Here is an 11,732-nt window from a genome sequence, read left to right as displayed (position 1 = left end):
TCAAAATAATCGGTAATCGAATTAGTCGGTAATCGAAATAATCGGTAATCGAAATAATCGATAATCGTAAAAATCGGTAATCGAAATAATCGGTAATCGTAATAATCGGTAATCGTAATAATTGGTAATCGAAATAATCGGTAATCGTAAAAATCGGTAATCGAATTAATCGGTAATCGAAATAATCGGTAATCGTAATAATCGGTAATCGAAATAATCGGTAATCGTAATAATCGGTAATCTAAATAATCGGTAATCGAAATAATCGGTAATCGTAAAAATCGGTAATCGAAATAATCGGTAATTGAAATAATCGGTAATCGTAATAATGGGTAATCGTAATAATCGGTAATCGAATTAATCGGTAATCGAAATAATCGGTAATCGTAATAATCGGTAATCGAAATAATCGGTAATAAAAATAATCGGTAATCGAATTAATCGGTAATCGAATTAATCGGTAATAAAAATAATCGGTAATCGAATTAATCGGTAATCGAAATAATCGGTAATCGAAATAATCGATAATCGAAATAATCGGTAATCGAAATAATCGATAATCGAAATAATCGGAAATCGAAATAATCGGTAATCGAATTAATCGGATATCGAAATAATCGATAATCGAAATAATCGGTAATCGAAATAATCGGTAATCGTAATAATCGGTAATCGAAATAATCGGTAATTGAAATAATCGGTAATCGTAATAATCGGTAATCGTAATAATCAGTAATCTAATTAATCGGTAATCGAAATAATCGGTAATCGAAATAATCGGTAATCGTAATAATCGGTAATCGTAATAATCGGTAATCGAAATAATCGGTAATCGTAATAATCGGTAATCGAATTAATCGGTAATCGAAATAATCGGTAATCGAAATAATCGGTAATCGAAATAATCGGTAATCGAAATAATCGGTAATCGAAATAATCCGATGAAAAAAGGAATGCGATTTTGATCAAAGTTTACACCTTACACAATCTAATATCACAAGTAGATTTGAGAAATTTTATTACTACACAAGCTGAAAGATCCGACATAAAATCAACAGTAGGTTCTTTGATATGACAGGGACGCGTTCGAAATGAATGTGTCCGTTTAAAGCACAATTGAACCATGATACTTGACTTTTTTGTTTTGAACTTAAAGTCAATACGCATAAGCAGTATGGCCATGCATATAAAATTAACAGCAGGTTCTTTGATATGATAGGAATGATAGGAACGCGTTCGAAATGTTTCTGTTTGGAGCACAATTAGTGCAGGATACTTGGCTTTTGCATTTTAAATTTTTATTCAAGCGATTATACATAAAAATTAATTTTATAAAATCAAGAGTAGATTCTCTACAGTGCAATGTAGACTACAATGTATTGTGAAATAAGTCACCACAGGGAGGCATGTAAACCTTCCTCCCGGTGCACTGTGACGAGCCCTCAACAAGAACAAGCAACCGATTTGATTGAATGATTTTACCGATTTCGGTGACAATAGAAATATGTGAGTGTGAAACATCCCAGGCGATGTTGGGTTTTCCTGCTAGTACACTTATATGTATGATATTTACTCCTAAACTAATTAACAGATCGTTATGATTTTGAAATGCAGATGTTAGGTGTAAGGAAAGGTATATTAATTTAGTTTCATGCAAAGAGAGCAAAGAGGATGTTTATGTCCTACATAAAGATTTAGATACCTCCAAATTTTTGTTAAATTTTAGCAATATGTATTAAACATCAAATAATATATATTCCTCAGAGTTCAATGTCTATAGAGCTCTATAGAGCTGAATGCAATTTGGGTACCTCTGATAGAGGGAGAAAACCTTGAATAACAACATAGGTTTAACATTAACAAAAACCAACTAAGAATTGTCCTATTGAAATATGGCCGAGTTGTCCTAGACGTTGTATTAAAGCTTACAGTTACTCAAAGGTGCTTAGTTCAATCCTGAACGAAGGCAGTGAAAAAAGTAACATTCAAAACAGAGAATCAGCAACTATGTCCCAGAGCTTAGCTGGAGTCCGAACAAGGTACCCCCGTAATAATAATAAAGGGTTGGGTTCGAGACTCCTAACAAACGGTTCCCCAGTTCGATACAAAACACCTGATGAAGGCCGGAGGGAAAGACGGCCGAAACGTTGTGACGATAACAACCAAGATGAGGAAGTCAGTCCGACAATCTCAATCAATGAAAACACCTCATCTCAAAAATACAGACAATTACTATGTATCGGTATTTCGCCCAGGATTAAATTAATTCAATCTTTTTCAATATATACTGTGTGGAACGATAAAGTTATCGCCCTAAAGGAAACAACACTGCCGCTTTATTTTAAAACTTATTTAAAAATCAATTCAGGTAACTTGATTATGTAGTAGAGCTAATATTTATTTAATGTAACCGCCTTCAGTCTCAATCACCGCCTCGATACGGGTCCGGAACTAGAAGCGTACCTTTTCCGTGAGCGCCAGAGGGAGCTCGGCGAATACTCGGCGGATGGTGGCGACCAGGTTGGTTTTGGTGTTGTGGAAGGTCAGCTTGGTGATATTCTAGACGTCTGATCAAACGTAGAAGTCCAGCGGGTTCAGGTCGGGGTCGTAATACTCATTAGCCTGGACGTGGGCCATCGCCGAGTCCTGCTGCATCACCCAGGGTCTTTCAGTGGCCACCTGATTGAATCAGAGGACTACCACACTCTTCAGCACATCCAGGTACACTTTGGTGTTGACTTTCAAGCCGACTTCGAAGATATAATGTGGTATGATGTGGCCCTCACTTGAAACCACACCAAAGACCATAACTCTAGCCAGAAACTTTGTTTTTATCACACTGGGTACGCGCCTGTTATTCGTGGTAATCCATGGAGTTCAGACAATGATCCTTTTGTCTGGGATCGGTTAGAGAGCATGAGTTGTACAGCGGCACATCTCCGATCTCACTCGTTGAACATTGCGGTGTCACTTTCAGATATAAGGTTCATATCGCTCTTGTGATTTGTACAAAACTGGCCAACTAGTAGATGACCTGCAAAAAAAAAAAAAAACGGAAATGGAATCATGTCGTTTTTTCTAGGGCGACAATGTTTTCGTCTCATCCCCTGTACGGTACAGGGAAATTGAAATATTTATATATACACCGCGTATATTAGGAGAAAATATCCAGAATACAATGTATGAGAATGGTAAGGAAGCACAAAAATAGCAATAGGCAGTAGGAGGACATTTGCCCATTTACTTATGTTTTTCAATTGCCGCATTCCCCCGGAAATAAACAGTCGTGCTAACATTCTTCAGTTTTTAATTTCAAAATAAATTAGCGTTTAATCTCTAGCGACAATTTTTTGTGTGTTAAACATGAAAAGGCGACAAGGGTTTAATGGCGAAAGAATATCCATTTCCGTTTCTCCGTCTGGGAAACATATGCCGACATCATTTCAGGATATTCCCTGGGGCTTGGGGAAAGGGACGTTTTTACATCGAACGGGTTGCACACGTTGTTAATAAGGAGGCGAGCAAACGTCATCGGCGCTCACAAATATCTTTTTATTAGTTATGTGTTTCCCCGGTCGGCCCAACAAGAAGAAACAAACAAACATATGGGAACATTTAATCAGCAGGAATAGGCTGAGGTACATCAACAACGAAGCGTTTTACAAAAAGACCGACAAGAGCATTCAACTCAATTTAGCGCAAAAAAAAAAAAAAAAAAAATTGAAAAAGTCAACGACACGGAGACATTCGGTGTGTTTATGTTACCGCGTATCAACCTCTTTTGGGACTGTTTTATCCCGAAGGAGACTACATTTGATTTTTGTTTTGTTTTATGGCAATCGCTCTAGACAAGTCATGAAGCCACTTGATGTAAGGAGCTAAATGAAATACAACTTCAAGATCAAAAACTAGTCATATGTTTTATATGGAGAGATTCTTACCTAGAAACAGCAATTATTTCCCAGAAACATCGTCCATAGTATATAAAGACTAAAGGTAACAATAAGGAAAGCAAGAGTTACGAAACTGCGGAAAATAAAACCACGGTCGACTTGATTCTCCCCACACTTCACTATTGTATAACCATCTAACAAGGTAGAATTAACAATTTTAACTCTAGAATAATCTATAATATAAATCTCAACTGTCTGTTTTGGGTTTTTTTTACATAGGCATCACCACTTATCAAGGCCAAGAGGCCACTCGAGGATAAGGGTTAAAGAGTGTACAGTAGAAATTGGACAATATAGTAATCGTTAGTAATGGAAATTCAGTAAATTTGTTAACTCATATGGAACGGCCCACCAAAAACTTGTTTACGTTAGACTTGAAGACAACTATATTGTAGTCAGCTGGAAAGCAGGAAAACAAAAGACAATTCCATAGGCGTGCAGTTCTAAGAAAGAAGCTTTGTTCATGGAATCTACGTTTAGGTTTAGACACAGATAAAGAGTGAGGGAAATTATTGATAGTGTTTTCTGCTAGATGGATGTTTCTTATGAAAGTTTGGCGAGGGGGGGACCATAAGTTGGAACTCAGTCGAGAACCTGCCATGAAAATAACGATGAAGCAGAGAAAAACTGGTAACATCTCTTCTGTGAGAAAGAGGTTGCAGGGAAGAGAAAAGGACATCCCATACGAGGCTACGAAGTCTATTTTGAACTCTATCAAGGCAGGATAAGTTCATTCTAGCAGCTCCTGCCCAGATGTGGCATCAGTACTCCATCCTTGGACGTACCTGGTTCTTATATAGATAAAGAATTGCATCAGCAGTGAGATATCTACTGGATCGATAGAAGGATCCGACCATTTTTCCAGCAGTCTTGGCAACGAGCTTGTCAAAACATGCCTCCCCAAGACGAGCGCCATTCATTTCAATTGATGCCAGATGGGAATCAGAGCATTGATGATGTAAAGATAAAAGCTTGGTTTTAGATGCATCAAAAGTAACAAGCCACCTCTTTCTCCATTGTACCACATGCTTAAGATCAAAAGAGAGAGAATCGGAGAGAACTTGGTCGTTTATGGTCTTAGATGTGCTACCATAGATAGTAGTGTCATCAGCATAAATGCCTACGAATGATGTAAGGATGTGATTTGGAAGATCATTAATGTAGATTAGGAAGAGAGTTCGGTCCAGGATAAACCCCTGAGGGGCTCCAGCATTAATACTGTGAGCTTCTGATTTCTACCCATCAACCACTACTCTTATGAATCTCAAAGAGAAATGATTTAATAATCGAGAAGACATTTCCAGCTATACCGTAGCTGGAGATCTTGTGAAGTAAACCTTTATGCCATATTCTACCAAAGGCCTGATATGTCCAGAGCAATTGCCCTAGAAAGGTAGCCTACGTCGAGATATTCGCTCATCCTATGAGATATAACTGTAAACACATTTGCTGTAGATCTAGCAAAACGGAAACCATATTGCGTGTCACTAAGAATGCTATTTTGCTGAGATGGTTGATTACTTCTCTATTTAACACAGATTCCAGCAACTTACTCATGACGCACAGGAGACTTATTGGTATGTACTGAGTGGGGAGATGAGCGATCACCTGAATTTTTAAATACAGGGCATGCTTATGAGATTTTCCAGGGTGATGGGAAGCAATTCTCCTTAAGACAACGTTTAAACAGTTTTGTAAGTATGGGCGCTAGTTCTGGTTGAAGTCTTTTGACTACTATAATTGGAATACCGTCAGGGCCGGTTGCATTACTGGAATCAAGGTTTTTGATTAGCTTGGCAACATCACGTATTAGTCGCAAAGGGTAGAATTAGCTGCAAAGTTTTTGGCAAAGAGTTTGGCTTTGTCTGATGATGACGAGATTACCTAAGGTCCATTTCTGATCGTTGGGATACAACACACGTTTCTGTTCAGGATTCTGTTTGCTATATGCCAAACTGGTGGGGACCAAGCCGCTGCTCAGTAATTTTGGACTTGATGGATTGAGCATACAACTCTCTTGCGTTCTTTATTACTTTTTTACAGTGGTTGCTAGCAGTCCTGATAGCGGCTTTAGTCTCAGTACATCTATTATGTTGGAAGCAATGAAAAACGTGATTTCTGTGCTCAATGTTAGGATTTTGCTGGAATTTTTTCGAGGCTATGAAACGGTCTATACCTACAATTAACCATTCCGTCAGGTCTATTACTATAGAGGACACATCCTTTTTAAACATGGAACGCAGAGGTGGATCTGATATAAATGTACGGAAGATATCCCAATCAGCCATAGAGTATCGATATACTGCACGATGGAGAGGTACATCTGAGAACTTATTGCATTTCAGTTTTATCTTAACTGATACAACAGAGTGATCAGAAGATCAAAGTGGAGACAGACGGAAGCTGAACACAGTTCAGGGCAAGTTGTGAGAAAAGGGTCTAGGACACTTGCATACTGGCCGACAGTATCGAGCACACGGGTGGGTTCATGAACAATCTGAGTGAGGTCATAAGCAATGGAGAAATCATGACAGAACCTCCCCTCATCATCGGTCTTATTTGAGTGGGTCAACCATTCGACGTTGTGAACATTGAAGTCTCCACAGACATGAATATTAGCTGAAGGATAAGTTGATAGGGCGTAGTCAATTTTCTCATATATGCTTTTAATGTTGTGGGGTGATACAGAACAAATATAAACGCAGTAGTTTAAATGTATGCATGTATGCATGTATGTATGTTTGCATTTATGTACGGCATAATCACGTTGACACACCGGTTCTCGGCAGATCACAGAAGTTAAGCAACGTCGAGCCTAGCTAGTACCAGATGGGTGACCATTTAGGAATTCTAGGCGCTGTATGTGCTTTCCGCTAATCTCGGCATTGTTTCTAGTCGTCCTGGACCTCCACTTGCCACTGGTATTCAACAATGTCGACTCAAGAGAGGTGTGGTTGGATATTGTGCAACTCTTGCCTCAAAAAATTCAGGCGCAGGCACCCTTACAGTGGGTATTCATAGTCTGTCAAAACTGAAGAAATCCTTTTTATGTGTATATATGTATACCTAAAACTTTCGGCAGAGGTCACAGATTTTTACGAGGGTGATATCTTTTTAAGATCGATCCTTCGGACAACAAATATCGAAAAATTGGCTAAAGACATTACTTCCTTCACCATTAACTGGACTATTTTCTACATTGAGGAGTCACTTTTTTGCCGATATTTTCGAAAATCATCCCCTCTTTTCAATTGACTTGCCTTAATTCAAATATTCCTCACTTCCGGTTTGGCGATGGGTGCAACATCAAAAACATCACTTTCTTCACGTTCCTTTCCTCCTTCTCGATACGGGTTCGAGCTTGCCTTCCTACTACTACTACTTTTTAAAATTTTTTGCTTAATGAACACCGCCAAACACCCGGGCAACACCGGCCACCCAGGCTAGTTTAATGAAGGATAATGATTCACTTCAAAACTATTAATTTGACAAAAGTAAATAAAACAATCGTGCTTCAATTGCCATGTACGGAAAGAGTGGTAGAAATTTACACAAAATAAAAACATACAATAGCCAATCAATTGTAACGTTGTTTGTGCACTTGGATGTTTAATCCAAGGTCCAGGGATTCTTTTTGAGAAAGCGGCTTACATTTGGTTCTATCGAAATCAGCGGTGAAATAGTTCCTCGTAGTATCCGCGTAGACCTCTTTCTAGTTCAGTATTGAATAATAGGTCACGCGGTATATCATAATGCCCATTATGAAAATTGTAGGCCTAAATGTAAGAAATTGTTGCTTCAGGCTGGTATGATAAAGCCACTTTTCGTTTAATAATTATCTATATATCTATAAAAGTGAAAATGTCTCTCTGTGTGTCTGTGTCATTTCCCTACCAAATAACTATGTCAATTTTAAGTCTACAGACTTCAGATTTGTCATAAAGGGGTATTGAGCTTTGAGAAAATCTTTTTAGTCAGTTTTCGAAAAGAAATTTGGCTGTTAAGGAATCAAAGTCAAACGATTTGACCTTTAAGAACTCTATCAAACACCTATGCCAATATTAGGTCTAAACACTTGAAATTTTAGATATAGGTTACTTGACATGGGTTTGACTTTATAATCTGATTTGAGCCAACACCAATAAATGTTAAGGGGTCATAATTGGGATCAAAACTTTGAAAAATTGACCTCTGCGGTCTCTACCAAATTACTCAACCAATTTTTTATCTAAACATTAGAAATTCTACATAAAGTGTATTCAGATAGTGCAAGCTTTTTAATCGTTGTTTTGCTGAAAATTTGGCTTCCAAGGGGTCATGGTTCAAAAGATTTGATCTTTGCAGTCTCTAGCAAACTATTAAGCTAATTTTGGGTCTAAACATTTGAAATTTTACATAAAGAGTATTCAGACATGCAGCAAGCTTTTTAATAAGTTTTTAGGCGAAAATTTGGCTGCTAAGAGGTCAAAGTTAAAAGAGTTGATCTTTGCAGACTCTACCAAACTCCTCCGCCAATTTTTGGTCTAAACGCTTGAAATTTTATATGTAAGTTACTTGGACATGAGTCAAACATTTTAATTTGATTTGAGCCCACACAATAAATGTTAAGGGGTCAAAATTGGAGTAAAATTTTTAAAGAATTCGACGTCTGCCGTCTCTACCAACTTTTCTGTTTGGTAGTTAAGGAAGCCTGTTATATAGAAAGGCATTACCGTACATATTCACACTTTTTGATATATATACATATGCACATAAAGTTATGAATAGTGCATAGGGTATAAGCAAAGCCGGGCTAAACTGCTAGGAAGAAACCTTTCTGACCAATAATCACTGTGGCTCATTTCCGAAAGTCTAACTTTTAAGCTGTGTAACTATTGTCAGAAACATCCCTTAATAACTCCTGAAGTATTCGAGAAAGTACTAAAATTTGCAGAAAGTGAAACTAGAAATTGAGAAAGTGAAAGTGAAATTAGAAATTGAGAAAACTAGCAAGGAAAACCTTAACTAGATATAATGATGAATTAGGAACCACTTTGATATTATGATGGGTTCTGGACTCAGCATAGGTAACTGATTTGGTACGTCTATACATACTGATAGAGATAAATAAAATAAATATCAAATTTAAAGGTATATCTATATATAGAGATGATGCATTATTTTTAGTTAATTCAAGTGACTGAAGTACAGAAAAAAATTAGAAAGAAAATTAAACGATAATTTAATGAACTTAAGGTTATAAATAACAATAAACAGAAATTGTAAAATAGTGAATTTTTAAGATGTAACTTTAAATCTTACCGATAATACTTATGAATCGTATCGCAAACAGAGCCAAACACTATTCTATATAGATTATAAGTAGAATCGTCCTAAGTGTATTAAAAAGGTTATTATCCCCGGTATATCAAAAAGAATATCTGGGTTATCCAAAACGAGAATTTATTTGATAAGAATAAGGATTCCTGTAATCAAGTTTTAATTAGATCAGAATATCATGGGTACATCAAATATATAGAGGAGGGGAACAATAAAAATAGCAGAACAAACAGCACAATATCATATATGGCAATGGAAGAAAGAAGAAATGCGACGTATAAAAATAAAAAGAAGAAAAAGAAGGAAATTAAAAATAACAAGGAAGAATATAATGGTAATAATAATATTCAAAATAAGAGAAATAGACGTAAAATACAAATCTGGTTTAATCCACCTTTTAGCGAACATATTCAAAATAATATCCCTAAAGGATATATTAAATTATGAAATAATTGATAAAATCTCTTTACCCAGAGAATAGATTAAATAAAATAATTGACGAGAACACAGTTAAATTTTCATTCCCAACCACTGCCACTCTAGCCAACACTACAATAGGTTCTAATAATGGCAAAATAAACAAAATAGTGATTGAATTAGTATAACAAAATTTGGGGAGAAAATGTAACTGCAGAATATCTAATGAATGTCTACTGTAGGGCAATTGCTTAATTTCTGAAAGTGTGTACAAATATGAAGTTAAGGTGGATAATAGTAAGAGGATATACCTAAGGGGCGGGATGTTTTTGTTTTTTTCCATAAAAATCACCACTTATCAAGGCCCGGAGGCCACTCGAGGATAAGGCTTAATGGGTATACATTAGTCAATGTGATTATAGCGTAGTAAACATAAGTAGTGGGAATATTTTAAAGTGGATTACTTTTTACATAGAAGTCACCACTTATCAAGGTCTTGAGGCCACTTGAGGATAGGGGTTATTGAGTGTACAGTAATCAATTGAATAATATCGTAGTAGTCGTTATTAATAGAAATTTTGTAGATTAGATTACTTAAGGGGCGGTTCCTTAATAAGTTGTTTATGTTGGACTTAAAGACAACCAAGTTGTAGTCAGCGGGGAAACGGGCAAACGGAAAAGAGTTCCACGGGAGTGCAGTTCTAAGAGAGAAGCTTTGTTCGTGGAATCTACGTTTTGATTTAGGAACAGTTAAAGAGTGGGGAAAGTTATTGACACTGGTTTCAGCTAGACGTGTGTTTTTTGAAAAAGATTGAAAGAGGGCAACGGAGATTGAGCTCAGACAAGCACTTGCCACGAAAATAAGGATAAAATAAAGACAGGCTCGCAACGTTCCTTCTGTGGGAAGAGAAAAATAAAATTAATTAAAAATAGAATGCTAATATAATGATGAAATTAAAAAGATAAATTTTAAATTTATGTTACTGACATACCTAGTAGAGAATGAAGAGAAATTCTAAAAAAAATTTTTTTAAATTAACTTTTAAACTAAAATTTCTTTTTAGGAAATAAAATATGAAGTAAAATCAATTATGAGATAGTAGATGTCAACAAATGGAAAAAAAACAACAACTTTCGTATGCTTACGAGGATATAGGTTGAAATATAATTTTAAAATTAGGGATATAAAAACAAGACAGTTTATAAATTCCATAGCGAACGGAAAATAATTAAACAAAAAACTTGGAAGAGAAAGGTGGAGGTAAGTTCAACTGCTTGGTCTTTTAACTAGGGATTCGAAATGTGTTCATATATATATATATATATATATATATATATATATATATATATATATATATATGAACAAATGATTAATAAAACATGTTAAAAGACATCTTGAAAAAGAGTTAGAAACATTTAATTTTAAAAAAGGAAGCACAAGATAAGTGGATAGTTTATATATATATGTTTATATATATATATATATATATGTGTGTATATATATATATATATATATATATATATATATTAAATAGTGTATTTCACTGTCTGAAGAGAGGTTGCTTTGAAATATTTTTTGAATGATATAATGCTTGAAATTGTCCGAATAGTAACGAAACAATTGTACCGTGTATGAAAATACACAATATGATGCTCTTTTGCTTTTTTGTTGCCTTATTTCGAAAATGTTATATATATATATGTATATAAAGATATCTATCTATCTATATATCTATATATATATATATATATATATATATATATATATATATAAATATAAGTGAGAAGGTGTGCATGAGGACAATTCTCAACCTATATACTCAACGAATCTTTTATCTTCAGGTTTGAAATTTGATATATCGGGTATTCAGACACGTTTAAAACATTTTAATCGATTTCTATCCGCATAAAAGAGCTGCTAAGGGGTCAAAATTGAAAAATTAGTACGTGGGGATCATCAGACTTTTTATGTCTATCAACTGTTTCAGGAATGCACATGCGTGAATGATTTCCATGACAAATTCCTTGTGGTTAGAATAAGTA

General features: G+C 35.5%; 1 pseudogene; it reads left to right on the top strand.

Moving 5' to 3' along the window:
- Positions 1–6,702: 6,702 nt before the first annotated feature.
- On the top strand, positions 6,703–6,819 carry LOC145243140 (5S ribosomal RNA; annotated as a pseudogene).
- Positions 6,820–11,732: the final 4,913 nt, after the last annotated feature.

The sequence above is a fragment of the Euprymna scolopes genome, chromosome 21 (genome assembly GCF_053919585.1).
Source record: "Euprymna scolopes isolate OS-2025 chromosome 21, ASM5391958v1, whole genome shotgun sequence".
In the NCBI taxonomy this organism is placed as follows: Eukaryota; Metazoa; Mollusca; class Cephalopoda; order Sepiida; family Sepiolidae; genus Euprymna; species Euprymna scolopes.
Note: the sequence above shows the minus strand (reverse complement) of the source record. Positions and strands in the feature narration are given on the sequence as shown.